Source organism: Diospyros lotus, chromosome 1 (assembly GCF_014633365.1).
Source record: "Diospyros lotus cultivar Yz01 chromosome 1, ASM1463336v1, whole genome shotgun sequence".
Lineage (NCBI taxonomy): Eukaryota > Viridiplantae > Streptophyta > Magnoliopsida > Ericales > Ebenaceae > Diospyros > Diospyros lotus.
In genome coordinates, this window is record NC_068338.1 from 22915491 (window position 1) to 22933750 (window position 18260).

Here is an 18260-nt window from a genome sequence, read left to right on the forward strand (position 1 = left end):
CTTCAGCAAGCTCCTTCTCCAAACCAAGCTGGGATACCCACAGGGGTATGTAGGCAAGGGAAGGCAATGCCACACCTAAACATGCAAAGGAAAAAATCAGGAGCACACTCTAAGAAAGCAAGCTCTTCCACACTTTTTGACTGCTCAACAGCAGCTCACCAGGCAACATATTGGCTTCTTCTAGCAACTTACGAATTCTCAGGACATAATATTCCAAGTATCTTTGTATATCCACTTGCATTGTTTAAGGCTTCCAACAAGTTCAGGAAAAACAGAAGACTATAGAGACACCAAGAATATATGAATTTGTTGGAAGCCTTGAATAATGCAGGTGAATGTACAGAGATGCAAGGAATATTATATCCTGAGTTCAGAATTTGCAAGAAGAAGCCAATATGTTGCCTGGTGAGCTACTGTTGAGCATTCAAAAAGTGTGGAACAACATGCTATCTGGGTGTGTGCTCTTGATTTTTCCATTTGCAATTAGGAATGGCATTGCCTTTCCAACTCTTCAGTTTTGATCTTGGCTGACCACAACAGTCTCCTTTTGCAAGGTAAGGTGGCTTACCCATAAGGGTAGGTCGGACCAGGGAGGGCAATGCCCCACTCGTGAAAAATCATACGTGGAAAGCATGTTGTTCCACACCTTTTTCTTTCTCAGCGATAGCTCGCCAGGTAACATAATGGCTTCCTTTTGCAAATTCTGAATGTTACGATATAATATTCCTATATATTTGTACACCTACCTGCATTATTCAAGGATTTATGGTATTGTACATGCTTAGACTTGTAGATAGTGCTTCACAAGTTGTAACTAGCAGAGTGTATATATATCTAATACATTGAACTTTTTTGTCTCTTTCTAAAAAAATGGTATAAGAGCCAAGAAAGTCACAAAAATCCTAACCCTAACCTCGCCTCCTACGCCGCCGCCTATTCACTGCTAGTGGGTTCTCTCTATTGTGCCTCTCTCTATTACCACCACCACTATCTCTCTCTCTCTCTCTATATATATATATATATATTTCGCACCTCCCCTTGTCACACGACTCTTCTGCTACTACAGCCACCTGTGACGATGACCTGCATCCAGTGCCCCATTGTGACAGCCACCTGTCCCATCTAGCGACTCAGTAGTGGCCAAATTTGTGATCTTCAAATCTGTCACTTTCAGATCTACATGTGACCTCCATTTCGTCCCTTCTCCATCTGCGACCTTCAGGTCTTTCTCAGTCAGTCGTGGTCCCCTGTTGATATTCTCTTCAGATCTAGTTTGGGTCGATTATTATTGTTGCCTCAATTTGTGAGATATGGTATCATCAAATCCTTGAGTTGTGCGCTCTTCTTCATTTGGAACTGATCCTGTGACTGCGCTGTCATTTTTTAGTATTCCTGCTATTACACTGAAAATTTGACTGGCAAGAACTATTTATTATAGTCAACCTCTGTTCGCATGTGGTTTTAAGGACACAGTGTGAGTGACAATTTGACTATGGAATTCTCTGACATTATTGTGTCTAATTGGATTGTATGGGATCACGTGGATGCACAATTGGTTACTTAGTTGTGGCAATCGATAGATGTTGAGTTGATCCCATTATTTCGTGTCTATGAGAATTGTTTTGATATTTGGTCCCATGCCCAATAGCTGTACACTAATGATATTGTACGCTTATACAATATCATCAATAATTATTCTATCTTCAAAAGGGAGATTTCGATGTGGTTACATACTGAGGTTGCATTCAGTCCGCTGTGGCAGACTTTAGTGCAATGCTCCCTGTTACAACCAATCTTATAGAGCAAAAGAAATAAAGGATAAATTGTTTCCGCTGCTTACTCTAGCAGGCCTTGGGGCTGATATGGAGGGTGTTTGTACCCAGATTTTAAGTAGTCCCTCCATACCTACTATGGAAGAGGTATTTGCTTGAATTCTCCGTAACACAGACTTTTTTTGATGTTTCAGTTGGAGAGAGATCCGTACTTGCCTATCAGACTCAGGGCTCTTTTTTTAAGATTGGATCTGAAGGTGGCTGTGATAGGGGTGTTGGTGTGGCTAGGATGGTAAACAACCTTATTGTAACTACTATCGTCGCTCTGGTCATTATAAGGAAACTTGTTATCCACTCCATGGTTGACCTCCTAAGGCCAATATTATCATTCCTAAGGGTGCAAAAGTGCAGTTAGTGGTACTTGATACTTCTTCCCATACTAGAGACTAGCTCCTAGATACATGATCTTTGCTAAGGAGTTAATGGACTATCATCAATTACAAGTGGCTCAACATGCATCTTCTCCTATAGCTACCCAGACATCTTTTCCTTTTGCTCAATTATCTACTGGTAATCCTCATATATGCCTTCCTCATGCTCCACTTAGTCTTTGGATTCTTGATTCTATTGCTTCAGAGCATATTTCTAGGAATAAATATTTATTTTCTCATTTTGATTCATCTGCCTCCCTCCTGCCAATCACTGTGGCCAATGGCTCTAAAACTATTTCCAAAGGTAGCGGTAAGGTTGTTCCGCTCCATTTATTTCTCTTAATTTTGTTTTACTTCCTAGTTGTCCATATAGTCTCATTTTTATTGTCACCTCACTTGATCTTTGAATCGTAGTGTTGTCTTTGATTCTGATTCCATTCTTGTGTAGGACTGAGGTGCGAGATGGATGATTGGCACCGAACATGAGTTCAAGGGACTCTACCATCTTGCTTTGCCTTTGACGTCTGCTTGTTCTATTATGGGGCCCTCTCCTCTTTAGATTCATTCCTGCCTTGGTCATCCTCACCTATCTACTCTGCGCAAGATGGTCCCTTTATTATCCTCCTTGACCATTCTAGAATGCGAGTCTTGTCAATTAGGAAAACATGTCGTACTTATTCGAGTTATCTTAATAAACGAGATGAGGCTTCTTTTGATCTTGTACACTAATATTTGGCATCCTAATAAAGTTAAATCTAGACAGGGTTTCCCCTATTTTGTTACATTCATTGATGATCATTCTTATTGTACTTGACTTTACTTAATGAAAGATCGTACTGAATTGCAATCTTTGTTCACTTCTTTCTGCAATGAAATTTCTACTCAATTTGGTTCCAATTTGGATTCTTTAAAGTGATAATGTTGAGGAATATTGTTCTATTACATTTCGGGCTTTTCCCCCATCTCGAGGTATTGTTCATCAGTTATTTTGTTCTTATACACCACAACAAAATGGGATAGCCGAACGTAAAAATTGTCATCTCATTGAGACTGCCTGCACACTTCTTCACATGAATGTTCCTATTTCCTTTTGGGACGAGGCTATTCTTACCTCTAGTTGTTTGATCAACTGTATGCCATCCTCTATTTTGAATGGGGTCAATCCCCATATCTTACTTTTTCCTCGTGATCCTATCTATCCTCTCCCCCCCATCTTTGGCATAACTTGTTTTGTCCATCTTCTTTCCCCTTGTCGTGACAAACTATCTCCTCGCTCTATCAAATGTGTGTTTTTGGGCTACTCTCGTCTTCAAAAGGGTTACAACCGATACTCCCTTGATCTTAGTAGGTACTTTCTCTCTTTTAATGTCACCTTTTTCAAGTCTACCCCATTTTTTTCTCTTTTTCATTTGATGTCTTGTCCTCCTTTCTACATGAGGTTCTTCCGGTCCCATCTTTTCCTTCTTTACTCCCCCTTCCTATTCTTGCTCCTCTTCAAACTGATCAGCATCGTTTTAAGTCACCATTTGTGCCTCCTGTCGTCCCTCCACCACTACCTATTGTAGATCTTGATGTTCCTTCCAATGGTGCCATTCTTCCGTCTCCTAGTTTTGTCCATACACTTGTTCACCATGGTACACATTCCACTCAGAATCCTCATCCCATTTATACTTTTGTGAGTTCTCATTGTTTGTCCCTTGTTTATTCTGCTTTTGTCTCTGCTCTTTTTTCTGTCTCTATTCCTAAGACTAATGCAGAACCTCTATCTCACCCTAGGTGGTGTCATGCTAAGGAGGAGGGGATGTCTGCCTTGTTGGCTAACGAGACATGGGATCTTGTTCCTCTCCGACCAAGAAAGTTTATTTTTGATTGTCGGTGGGTGTCCGGATGGCACTATTGATCATTTATAAGCCTAGTTGGTTCCCAAGGGCTATACTCAAATTTTTAGTCTTAATTATGCTGATACCTTCTCCTTAGTGGCAAAGATTGTTTTTATTCAAGTTTTTCTTACTATTGCCACTATTCAGTAGTGGCCTCCTAGTCATCTAGATATCAAAAATGTTTTTCTTCATGGTGACCTTCAGGAGGAGATTTGTATGGAGCAACCACTTTAGTTATTGCTCAAGGGGAGTCTAGCTTAGTATGTCGCCTGCGAAAATCTTTATATGGTCTAAAACAATCTCCTTGGTGTTAGTTTGGTCATTTCAGTTCTATCATCTAGTCCTTTGGCATGACTAGAAGTGAAATTGATCATTTTGTGTTTTATCACCATTCTACTGGTGGAGTAATATTCTTGGTGGTGGTGTATGTAGATGGTATTGTTATTATCGGAGATGATGAGGTTGGTATTGGGAAATTGAAGACTCACTTGCACTCTCATTTTTAGATTAATGACTTAGATAGGTTAAAAGTATTTCCTTGGCATTGAGGTTGCTCAATCTGTACATGGAGTGTGCATCTCTCAACTGAAATATGGCTTGGATGTTTTGGAAGAGACTGGTATGCTTGATTCTTGGCCGACAAATACTCTTATGGATTCTAATGTTGAGCTTGTACCAGGAGAAGGCAAGACATTGAAGGATCCTTGGTATAGGAGACTAGTTAGGAAGCTTAAGTACCTCACTATTACTTGACTCGACATCTTTTTTGCTGCTAGTGGTGAGTTAGTTCTTGGACACCCCTTCTGATAGCCACAGGCATGCTTTAGTGCATATCTTGAAGTACATTAAGAGTGCTCTTGGTAAAGGCTTGTTTGACAACAAAGGACACAAACAAGTGGTTGGATATTTTGATGCTGATTGGGTTGGTTGTTCTACAGATAGACGCTCTACCTCTGGCTATTGCGTCTTGGTTGGAGTTAATTTAGTGTCTTGAAAATGTGAGAAGCAAAATGTTGTGGCTAGATCTAGCACACAAGCAGAGTATCGGGCCATGGCTTTAGCTGCATGTGAGTTGGTATGGCTCAAACAACTTCTTAAAAGTCAATATTTAGAGATTCAAGGCCTATGCAGCTTATTTGTGATAATCAAGCAGGTCTTCATATTGCCTCTAATCCAATTTTTCATGAGAGGTTTTTATATTAATAAATCTTACTTACAGAAAAAAAAAAAAAAATTCACGAGCGAACTAAACACATAGAGATAGACTATCATTTTGTGATACAAAAGTTGATTTCTAGAGAAATTACTATCTCATTTGTTGGCTCTAATGACTAGCTGACTGATCTTCTTACAAAGGCACTTCGGGCCCATAGCTCGATACATTCGTACCAAGCTAGGCACATATGATGTGTATATATATGCCTGCTTGAGGGGAATTGTTAGCTTTGTAGTATTGTACATGCTTAGACTTGAACATAGCGCTTCCTAAGTTATACCTAGTAGAGTATATATATACCTAATACACATGACTTTTTTGTCTCTTTCTCAAAACACATACATATTATTATAGTTAAGCTGACATAATGCTTAAAATACCATAGAGGGAGAATTTAAAGAAGACAGAAAAATGTAACCCTTGCACATTTCCTTTAAGATTTTTAAGATTCACTTTGTCACAGTTTTAAGTGATATGTTATACCAAAAATTACAAGTTCAACGAACTGCAGATCTTGTTGGTTTTGACCCTTGTAAGCATTAAAGATCCATCGCCTAATTTTGTTTCTAGTTGAATTTGTTTATGTTATTAGCCTCTGTGAGCTCACCAAAGTGGTGTTAGTATTTGCACCCATTAATTTAATACTTTATTAGATCTATATTCTAGGGTACTTGACATGTCCAATATCCTGCATGCATCTACTACCCATTCTTTCAATATAACACCCGATAACATATCTGGTAGCATGTGAACTATTCATCACAAAGATCAGTAGATAAACAAGATCCAGGGTGATACCAGGAGTTTAAGGTGGTGCTTCCTATTGTAGTCTTCATTCAATGTTTAACAAGTAAAATATTCTTCTAGAAACAACTCTTTTTTTTACCAAGAAGAGTGCTTTCATCTGCCTACCTACCCAATATGTAAGGTTTTTCCCCATCAACCATCCCAAAATAAGTAGTTGACAGAAATCCTGGTATTTCAAACCAGCATTTTGAGCAACTTGTCAGTTAAAAAGCCAAAACACTTTCAAACCCAGTTTACCCTTTCCACCGTTTTAGACAACCTACAAACTTCCATTATCTTCGGCTGATCAAACAAGTGCTTGTACCTTGAAGAAATTTTATTACAGTTTGGAACAATCTGCATAGATCACAAGATGCAACCCATGTTATTTCAACTAACTTCTGACCAAGCCTACAATAGAGATAATCTTTAGTAATTCCAAACCAAGACCAAGTGGACACAAAATAATAAGGTTTGGATGAAAGATGGTAATCCCTAGAATGGATGAAAATGAGAAATGACTTGAAACTGGAACAGGTTATCAAAAGAGAACTGTGAGAAAATAACCCAGGTAGGAGAAATATAACCAAGATAACTACTCGTAATTTATTTGGTATATATATCAACCAACAAAAATTAATTTATCTACACAATCCATCAGCGGTACCCCAAATCATGGACAAAAACTAAAAACGTGAGATTAAATAAAAATCAACGGATCTAAAATAATGCAATATATATAGATGAAAATTAGGTTGAATATAGATTTGTGGAATGCCCTTTGAACATATCCAGCAGATTCACACGTAATGGCAACCCAAGTTTTTGAGAACTACAATTGACAGGTTATTTCAAAAACAAGGAAAATAATCTTACCATGAGCAGAAAATGTTTCAATGAAGTACATCAGATGCCTTGACAATACTCTTGCGCCAAATCTTGGTATATTGTGAACTTTGCCTTGGGCCCGATAGCAAACCATGCAGCCGATCTTCAATTGAGACAATATAGCCCATGGTTTCAACAAGATAGCCTTTGTTTTTCCATTTTGAACAAAGACCAAGCTTTAGTTTGTGTTTGGGTTCGTCTATTAAGCTCTAACCTTATGGCTTGCATTTCAATCACATCATTGCATGGACACCAACGTATCTCAATCTTTACTGGTGCTGGTTGTTTGTAGTGGCCGCTGTCAAGTACATTCAATTTACAAAGATCAAAACCAGGTCTCAATGCAGAACCATGAATAAGCAGGTATTCCACCATAAAGACGGGCCATACGATCACATCCATTAACTCCTGGTTAAGGTTTCTTTAGTTAAACATCTTTAAGTAGATAAGCTTAAGAGGAAGACATTTCAAACCGTGGAATGGACAACTCTTAGAGAAGGGAGGATAGCATACCTGAGGCAATTAGAGCAGACACGGAATTTTCAGCAGAAAGAAGTTCCAAATGCAACCTCAAAGTCTGCAAAAGAAAAACATGGATGAAATCTAATGACAAGTTAGGGAGCTTCACATCTTAGGGCTGCCACAAAGTCCTCCAACTCAAAGGGACTCAAAAATAATAATGTACTAAATGAACTCAAACAAGCATAAACAGAGAAAGGATGAAATATGGGATTCCCATCCAAACTCAAGTCCTCTTCATCTAATACCATACTTAAATCAAAACAATGTTTTCTTTTTTGAGTTTCTGCACCAAGATTCCTCAAATCACCCTCTTCTAAATTCTCTTCAAATTCATCATTTGCATCAAATTGAGATCAATACAAGCATTTATCATTCAGTGATATTTGGAATGAACATTTAAATTCAACCCAACATTTAAATCTAACCCATTATTTAACTTAACCCCCATTACAGGCACGATAACTCAAATTCCCCATAGTTAAAACAATAAATATCTTTTGAAAACCCCTTTTGGCTTGGACCATCCTGCCTTAGAATAACCTCCTCACCACTCTCCGTCAAACAAGTTTCACTGATGAAATTAGCAAAATTTTTATTACCTGAATCAGCAAGAAGATGACACCATTTCTTGGGCTTTTGGCAGACCTGAGGCTCCTTTGTGAGTCCAAACTCAGAAGCACTAGTAGCAGATTGATTATTGATCATGATTTTTGTTCCCACTCCCAGCCATCAAAAGGTGTAGAAACCTTAGATAATTCTAGCTCCTTAGAATCTCTGTCTTTGTACAAGATCTCGAAGAACCTTGTCAAAGGGTTGTACAGATTTATGACTCCAAAGAAAACCCTGAGCCCTTGAAACTCCTTCACTGTTTTTCCCACGAAATCCACTATCTTCTCCAACAATTAACTATAGCTTTCTTCTGAGAAGCAATTGATCACAACCATAATAAGAAATCAAATTCCCCTTTGTGATCTCAGTGCTAAGATCACAGGGAACTTCTTTCTCTTTGCTTCTCTCTCAATAAAAACAATGATCTTAAGGAGAGTAGTCCTGAGATAAAAGGGAGAAAAGGACTCTCTCTCTCGCGTAAAAAATTCTCTCTATGTGCTTCTCTAAATAAAACAATGGTCTTAAGAAGGGCAATTTTGAGAGGAAAAGGGAGAAAAGGACAATTTGAATAACTCTCTCTTACGCATTAGAACTTCTCTCTCACGCAGATCACGAGGAACTCTCACTCATACAGATCACGAGGAACTCTCTCTCACAAGATCACGAGGAACTTCTCTCTCTTTGCTTCTCTCAACAAAACAATGGTCTTAAGGAGAGCAATTTTGAGAGAAAAAGGGAGAAAAGGACAATCTGAGTAACTCTTTCTCTCATGCAGATCACGAGGAACTCTCACTCATACAGATCACGAGGAGCTTTCTCTCACGAGATCACGAGGAACTTCTCTCTCTTTGCTTCTCTCAACAAAACAATGGTCTTAAGGAGAGTAGTTTTGAGAGGAAAAGGGAGAAAAGGACAATTTGAGTAACATTTTCTCTTACACATTAGAACTTCTCTCTCACGCAGATCACGAGGAATTCTCACTCATACAGATCACGAGGAGCTCTCTCTCATGAGATCACGAGGAACTTCTCTTTCTTTGCTTCTCTCAACAAAACAATGGTCTTAAGGAGAGCAGTTTTGAGAGGAAAAGGGAGAAAAGGACAATTTGAGTAACTCTCTCTCTTACGCATTAGAACTTCTCTCTCACACAGATCATGAGGAACTCTCACTCACACAAATCACGAGGAGCTCTCTCTCTCACAAGATCACGAGGAACTTCTCTCTCTTTGCTTCTCTCAACAAAACAATGGTCTTAAGGAGAGCAGCTTTGAGAGGAAAAGGGAGAAAAGGACAATTTGAGTAACTCTCTTTCTCTCTCTCTCTCGTGTTAGAACTTCTCTCTTTGCTTCTCTTCTAACAAACCCAATGGTCTTATTGAGGGCAGTTTTGAGAGAAAAATGGAGAAAAAGACAACTTAAATCTCTCCCTCTCTCTCTCTCTCACACACACACATACACACACAGATCACAAGGAACTTCTCTCCCAATAAAAACAATGGTCTTAAGGAGAGCAGTTTTGATAGAAAAGGGAGAAAATGACTCTTTTTCTATCTGTTGTCAAAACTTCTCTCTCTGCTTCTGTCTTAATAAAACCAATGGTCTTAAAGAGTGCAGTTTTGAGAGGAAAAAGGAGAAAAGGACAAATTTGAGTAAGTGTCCCTCTCTCTCTGTATCTCTCTCTCTCTCTCTCTCTCATCATAACTTCACTCTCAACAAATACAATGGTCTTAAGGAGGGCAGTTTTATAAAAAAAGGGAGAAAAAAAAATTTAACTCTGTTTGTCTATTTGTCTCTCCTCTCATAAGAACTTCTCCCCATTTTGCTTCTCTCTCAATAAATACAATGGTCTTAAGGGGGGAAATTTTGAGAGGAAAAGGGAGAAAAAACAATTCGAGTAACTCTCACTCTCTAGCTTGTTAGCACTCTTTGCTTCTCTCTCAATAAATACAATGGTCTTAAGGGTGGTGGTTTTGAGAGGAAAAGGGAGAAAAAGACAATTTGAGCAACTCTTTCTCTCTAGCTTGTTAGCATTTCAATTTTTAAATTTATACAGAAAGAAGAAAGGGAAGGGGAAAGGGCTGCATAAGGTGGGTAGCACTGGCCAAGAAAATCAAATCTCCAAAATGGTTCAATTTTGGTCGAGGGGTTCAACAGATTAGTCTCTCTCTCTCTCTCTCTTTGTGCAAGAGAAATTCAAAGACAGAATGCACTAACTCTCTCCCACTAAAACCCCTTTGAAAAAATCCTTTTCAAATATAGATGCTTAAATAAATATTTTAATTATTGGGAGTAAAAATAATAATATAAAAAATAAAGTTAACCCTCCATCTAATAGCTTAAACTTTTAGATTAGATGGTGGTTAACAAATTAACATGGTTTCAGAGAGCAGGCAAAGGTCTTTAGTTTAAACCCTCATCACTAACCTAATATTTAAATTGTTGTACATGTTTTGACTAGTTATGAAATAAAGCCTGGTCGTACGTGAGGAGGCGTATTGAGAGTAAAAATAATGATGGTTAATAATTTAAACACTAATTATGAGTGATTTTTATCTATTTTATTTGAACATGTCAAAAGTAGCCGATCATCCAATGTATTCCTTATTGTAGGGTTACAAGATTATATACAGTTGATCAATGAGAAAAATTAATCTAAATCTTCCACAATAGGCAATTTCCTAATTAGATCCTGCTAAAATTAGGAAATAAAGATACAGTCAAGATAGGATCTCCTAGGAGAAAAATATATAATGAAAATATGGAAACATAGAGCAAGCATATAGATCTCTAAATATGGACCAGATGGGAATCTTAGTTTTTTCTAACAGAACATATAAACGATAGTAATTTATAGTAGTAAATACATAAATATTGAAATTTTTGGAATGAATGTGTTGAGAATTGAGTCATATGGTGGGTAATGGGTGTTGGATGAGAAGTTTAAGTAGTCATCTTGTGTCTTCGACGACTCTAACAACCATTCCAATTATGAAAAGGAATAAGCATCAAATATAAATGATTTATAAGGAAAATATAGTTAATTGCCTTTTAATTGGTTATGTTTTATAAAGAAAAATATTCTCAAAATTGCATTTGGGCATTAAATAAGTAGGAAAAGGGTTATTGCCAAACATTTTTTTTCAAAAAAATAAATAAATAATTAATTAATTAATTATTTTTAGAGTTAGAAAACGATGATAACAACAATCACAAATCCTAATCTTATTAGGTGAAGTCAATTACATGAATTTTCTTTCTAGCAAGATGGTTTGTTAATTGTTTTCGAATGAGTCATTCAATATAAATTTGTTATACACATTTGTTGCACGGACATTAACCCCAATACTTTTGTCAATGGCCAAAATAGCCTTGGATCTAACAATGTACAAAGGGACCCAGTAATTTCCCTAGGATCGACCCTAAGTATACAGTGGAGCATGACCAAAATATATTAGATCATTTCCTCCCATTGAGAAACTAAAATTTCCATGGCACTGTATTGGTAGCTAAATTTCAGTTGCTAGAGTAACCCTTGGACTTTTCCAATGGTTTCAACACAATTTATTATACTTTTTTCAAAAAATATTATAAATCCTCATTCTTGTTTCCAAATCAATAGTTCAAGCATATATATCAAGTAATAGAATTGAGAACAATTTTTCAATCATGCATGGCTATAATTAGCAAAACATACTAGTGCAGAAATAGCCCCTCATCTAACCCCTTTGTAGAGAAAATCCACAAATATCCTATGACTTGTTTTCCATTGATTCCCATAACTTAAAAGTTTGATGATTTGATCCTCCTCTAAACTTGTACTTATACTTCCTAGGCTTCAACAAATTCCACTATGGTTTTGGATTCAATTTCCTCTTTTGTTTCTAATTCTCCAATTAATCATGATCCTTATCAAATCCTAATCAAATAATACATAGGTTTTTCTTTTAATTTATCATCAAAATTCCCATCTTTAATCCTAATCCCTCTTTTAAAACAGAATTGTTTCAAATTTTGGATAAACAATTCCCTCTTCTACAAAGAATTGATTTATTTTCAATTCCTTAATTAATCCTAATCCTTCTCAATCATATTAAGATAATATCCATATATGTTCTTAATTTATTTCTCCCACTTTGCCTCTCAATCTCCATTTAGAATTTAAACTCAATGCCTAATCTCTTTGAAATTGTGATTAAATTAGCCTGATGCAAGATAATAGAAAAAATTGTAGAAAGAAGGAAAGAAAGAGGAGATTAAAAAGAAAAAGATTGAGAAGAACAAGAGAGAAGAAGAGAAGAACAAGATTAGCCAATAGAAATTCAATATCAAGAAGTAAATAAAAAGCTAAATCATGAGCCTTATCTATATGCCAAAACTAAATCAAAATGGAAACAAATCACATAATCAATATGATTCCAATCCAATCTAATAAAAATGGAAACAAATCAAAATAATAAGATAACAAAATAAATCCCAATCGCAAAAATTAAAACAGGAAATAATCAAAATAGGAAACATACCAAAATAGTCCTATCATTATCCCTATCATAGTCTAACTAACCTACAATGGCTTCAACAATCATATTTTCTCGCGAGTTTATTTTTTCTTCAAAAATTTGAGTGTTATATTACTTGAGTAAACATCATCCAAGTCAAGTTAGAAGCGGATTTGGGAACCCGGGGGGGGGGGGGGTTGGCAAGGCCATGACCCCCCCTTAAATTTTGGAATTTTTTTTGTAATGTATAGTATATTTAATATATTAGATATAAAAATAAATTTATTGGATTTCCTTTAGGTGGAGTTTAGTATGAGGAAAGTGAGTTACTTTCTCAGGAATGTGATCCTACCAATTAAATTCCTAAGTTTGATATGCCACATTCCTAAGAAAGTGATTTTACCATGGGAAACAGTTTCACATGTTTTATGGGAACATGATTCCCACAAAAATAAGTTGTAAAGTTACTTTCCCAAGTGATGGGAAAGTGAACCCAAATTTTTTAGACAAAATTGCCCTTTCAGATTTATTGCAAAAAAAGACAAAAACCTAATATTATACTACTTCATTAAAACTTTAAATATGCTACTTTATTTTGAAAATATATAATATGTATTTTATTATATGTAATACTATATATTCATATAATATTACATTTACAGAAAAAAAAAAGATATAATATTACATATATTATATAAATAACAGAATATATAATATATTATTATCTATATATAATATAAATAAAAATACAATATATATTATATAATTATGCATATATAACATATTATTATTACTATATAATAACATAATGTGTATTATTATATACAATAATATATATTCATATATATTATATATCACATTTTATCTATAACATATCATATGTTATTTATTTTATTTATAAATAATAGATAATAGATATCATAAGTTATCATATTATAACATATATAATATGTATAAGTTTATATATTTTCTTATCTTATATATAATATATTTATAATAATAAATATATATTTTCATAATATACATGATATATTATATATCATATTTTATTCATAGTATATTATATTACACATTTTATTTATACATAACATATAATATGTTATTATATTATATGTAGAAGTTTATAATATAGGAATTAAATCACTTACACATGATATATTGTATATTAACATAATAACATAATATATTGTATATTATATATATTACAAAAATAAAATATATAATATATATTTATATGTGACCTTATTTTGGATTATCAATACTTAATAAATATCCTTTAAGAACATGAGATTTCATTTGAAGTCATAGGGGTGTTTCCAGGATTATGAAGTACTTAACAAGGAAAGTGTTAACAATACCAAACACAACAATGTTACTTCCATAGGATTTTAATTCATACTTTTTCATGTGTACCAAACACAAGAATCTTACTTTCTCATGAATGCGATTCCTGAGAATGACATTCTCAGCAATCACATTCCCAGGAAAGTAAAAGTTGGGAAGGCACTAAATGTCACCTTATGTTTTAGAAAAGTCAAAGCATGAGATTAAAGAGAAAAGGATTAGAAAGCTAAGTGGGTCCCATACCCACATGTTTCCAATCTCACATTCTCAATCTAAAAGTCTCATTTTTCTTTTTCAATTTTAGTATTATTAAGATGTTAAGATATTATCCAATTCAAATAGGATTAAAATTCTAAAACAGTATCTTTTGCCTTATTATATGGGAATTGCTCTCTCTCTCTCTCTCTCTATATTCTAAGTCCAACTCCAAACCAAAAATTAACAAGTTTTCCTTGGCATTTCCTATAAATAATGGTAAATTATTGAAATAATTTTTTAATGAGTTGATTTGCACAAGTTTTCCTTCTCCACAAGTGGTTGGAATTTTGAAACGCTCCAATGACTTCATTCTTTGCCTTCAAAAAATAAACCCAACTCTTGCGAGTAAAATCATCAATGAAAAGCAAGAAATAATTTGATTTACCACTTGAAGTTTGCTTCATTGGTCCACACGCATCTGCATGTACAGGTTGGAGCGGTTGATTTGCTCTCCACGTGGCTTCCTTAGGAAAAATTTTCCTAGTTTGCTTGCCATAGAGACATCCTTGATATAATTGATTGGGGATTGGGATGGCTGATAACAGACATGTTCACCATCTTCTTTTCCACCAAAGCTTTAAGACCACCAAAAATCAAGTGACCAAACCTCAAATGCCACAACCAAGATGTGTCCTTTTACACAAATTTTCAGCATTTCAAATGATTGACTTGAATGTTAAACAGGAACATCCTATTCTTTGCCATAGGCACCTTCGGAATCAAGCTATTTGTTTCATCTCTCAAAGTAAGATAACCATTTTTGAATCGGATATGATAACTCTTTTTAAGCATTTATCCCAAAAAATATTTCAAAGAGGGAATAAGATCAACTTCAAAAATAAGTTGATGACTTCCATTTTTGGCATGAATAAGAACATTACCCTTTCCTTATACTGGCGCCTTAATATCATCCCAAAGACAATATTGCCTATAACCTTTTCATCAAATGAGGCAAATAAACTCTTGTCCCCAGTCATATGGTTGTTGGAAGCTGTATCAAGATACCAACCATCAATATCTTCTTCTCCATTGCTTGCCTTTAACAAGACTTGCTCTTCCTTTGTATCTCCTTCGCCTTCCTTTTCTCGCATTTCTATTTCCCCGGCCTCTTGTTGATTGAAATTGTTGGTTTGGCTTATGCTGATCAGAATGTTGACTACTGCTACTTCTTCCTCGACCTTGGTTTTCTCCTCTCTCTTTTGATTGGGTCATGTTCCTTATCTTTATCATTCAAGGAAAGCTTTGCTTGAAGAACATGTACCACTAGTTCTTCTTTCTTTTTCAATCTTTCTTCATAAGCTTGCAAAGAACCCAACAATTCATCAATGGTCATATCTTCTAGTTCATTGGACTCCTCAATGGCAATTGAAAGAAAGGCCAACTTTGAATCAAGTGATCAAAGAATTTTCTCAATTACATGAATATCATCAAGCTTTTCACCATATGTATTCATTTGGTTAACAACAACCAACATTCCAGTTAAAAAATCAAAAATAGATTTTGATTCCTTCATTTGAAGAGATTCAAACTCACATCTTAAAGTTTGAAGGCAGACCTTTTACAATTTATCAACTCCTTTAAGACAATTGTGAAGTATCTCCCATGCTTCTTTCATCTTTGTTGTAGGAGCTATTTTTTTTAACATTGCATCATCCAAACTACTATGAATGATGGTCAAGGCATGCTAATCCAACTTGGAATTCTTATGCAAGACATTCTTTTGGGTTTGATTGAGGCATTCTTCATTTTCAGGCTCATTGTATCCTTTCTCTACAAAGCCACACCCTGTTGAGCACCAAGTATGGCCTTCATTTTAAGACACCAAGTTCCATAGTTCTCCTTCATGAGTTTTGGAATGGGATAAGGACTGCTCATTCTCGTGGCCAAGCTTATCAAGAAATTAAAAATACAGCTTCACTTATAATCTGTATTTTCTGAACCCAAAATGACTCAAGTACTATGGTTTATATAGATCCGTGATAGACTGAATCCATTCAACTAACCTTTACAGTAAATGAACTAACCTAAGATGCATGAATTGTTAAATACCATGAACCTTCCAAATACATGAATTATAGAAATACATGTATCATAATCAACATGGACACATGAATTTTAATCAAGTTTACTTTCCAACAGGGAAGAGGGCCCCAATGAAAGACTTCAAAAAGGGGGATGAGTTCTAAATTTTGCTGAAACAAAAATGTGCAAGGTAACAGCCAGGATTGTGAAGCAGATAAAAAACCTCATGTAAACAGCTGGAATTAAAATTAATTTTTGGGACTACAGTTTATCAAGCAAGGATTAGTACAGTCCCAAATCTAGGAAATCTGCAGTATTGGAGGAAGTGGCAATTCAAGAGCTGGCCTCCTTGCTCTTCAGTTTGGATCTAGGCTGACTTCAGCAAGCTCCCTTCTGCAAACTAAGCTGGGTTACCCACAGTGTTATGTAGGCAAGGAGGGTGATGCCACACCTAACATGGAAAAAGAAAAAGTAGGAGCACAGACTTAGAGTGAAACCTGTTCCACTATCTCTGAATGATCAACAGCAGACTGCAAGGTAACACATTGGCTTCTTCTAGGAAATTGTGAACTATCAGATATAATATTCCCGGCATCTTTGTACATCCACCTCCATTATTCAAGGCCTCCAACAAATTCAGATATCCTGAATTTGTTGGAAGCCTTGAATAATGCAGGTGGATGTACAAAGATGCTAGGAATATTATATCCTAATAGTTCAAAAATTGCTAGAAGAAGCCAATATGTTGCCTTGCGAGCTGCTATTGACCATTCAAAAAGTGTGGAACAGCTTGCTCTCCAGGTGTGTGCTCCTGATTTTTCCCTTTCCAAGTTCAGGCATGACCTTTCCCTTCCTGCTCTTCAGTTTAGACATTGGTTCACCTCAGCAAGCTCCTTCAAACTTTGCAGATGACTGTGCCTCATTACCTGCAATATATGCTGCTCAACGTGAAATATTATTTTGAGGATTAAGACAAGCTGCTATACGACTGCTTCTCCTCAACACCGTTTCCACAGCAGAATTTGACAGCTTCTTTCTCCTTTTTCTGTGTCTTTCATCGCAAGTTGTTCTGGTATTGACTTGATAACTGCTATCTTCTGAAGCGCCAGTGCCAATGCCAATGCAAGTAAATCCCTCCTTCAGTTGAAAATCAGAAGATAAAATACTTGTATCAACCGTAGCCCCAGGAGAAGCACCTCCTTCCAATCCTCCACTGACACCTTTTTCCTTTTCCTTTTCAGCTGCTTCTTGCAATCCCACATTTGAACTAGCCATAGCTAGTCTCTGGCTGCGTCTCCTCGGCATTGCTTCTTTAACAGAACTAATATTTTCAGAAGTTTTACTTCTCTTCATTCTGTTTCTTTCTTTGCACATGATTCCAGAATCTAACTCAGAAAGTTCCTTCTTCTGCTGAACTTGAGAAGCTATAGAATCAATGGCATTTGTAGCTAGAGCACCACCTCCTTTGAAACCTCCACTAACACCATCTCCTTTTTCGACTTCTTTTATCATTCCAACAAATGAATCTCCCACCACACCAACAGCTTCTACTTGAGTTCCAACAAGAAGTCCAAAACAAGCTTGATCTTCACTTCTAACATCACCTACTGCTAGAGGTTGCTCACCACCTCCATTGCCCCCCTGCTTTTGGGTTTCCTCACAGTTAGAATCTAGATTGTTGCCCTCGTCATCTAATTCCATATTTAAATCAAAATGACACATTCTCTTCTGACATTCCAGACCAGGATTCCCCAAATCACCCTCTTTTAAGTTCTCTTCAAAGTCACCATTCACATCAGAATCTAAATTCTTACCTTCTTCATCTAATGCCACATTTAAATCAAAGTGGAACTTTCTCTTCCGAGTTTCCACGCCAGGATTCCACAAATCACCCTCCTTTAACTTTGGTTCAAATTCACCATTTGCTCCAGAATCTGAATTCTTGCCCCCTTCATCTAATTCCATATTTAAATCAAAACAACACATTTTCTTCTGAGTTTCCGCTACATGATTCCCCAAATCACCATCTTTTAACTT

At 35.9% G+C, this 18260-nt stretch overlaps 1 long non-coding RNA gene across 2 annotated transcripts in view; it reads right to left on the reverse strand.

Moving 5' to 3' along the window:
• Positions 1 to 15044, reverse strand: part of LOC127809914 (uncharacterized) — a 30160-nt gene extending 15116 nt beyond the window's left edge. The window contains exons 1-3 of one of the 2 annotated variants that reach the window (XR_008025310.1): positions 14587 to 15044; positions 7487 to 7550; positions 6962 to 7271 (exon numbers count right to left, since the gene is read on the reverse strand). This is a non-coding gene — a long non-coding RNA (uncharacterized LOC127809914). Of the gene's footprint in view, positions 1 to 6961; positions 7382 to 7486; positions 7551 to 14586 lie in introns of both variants that reach the window. The other variant, XR_008025305.1, reaches the window with a different exon arrangement.
• Between the last annotated feature and the right edge of the window lie 3216 nt (positions 15045 to 18260).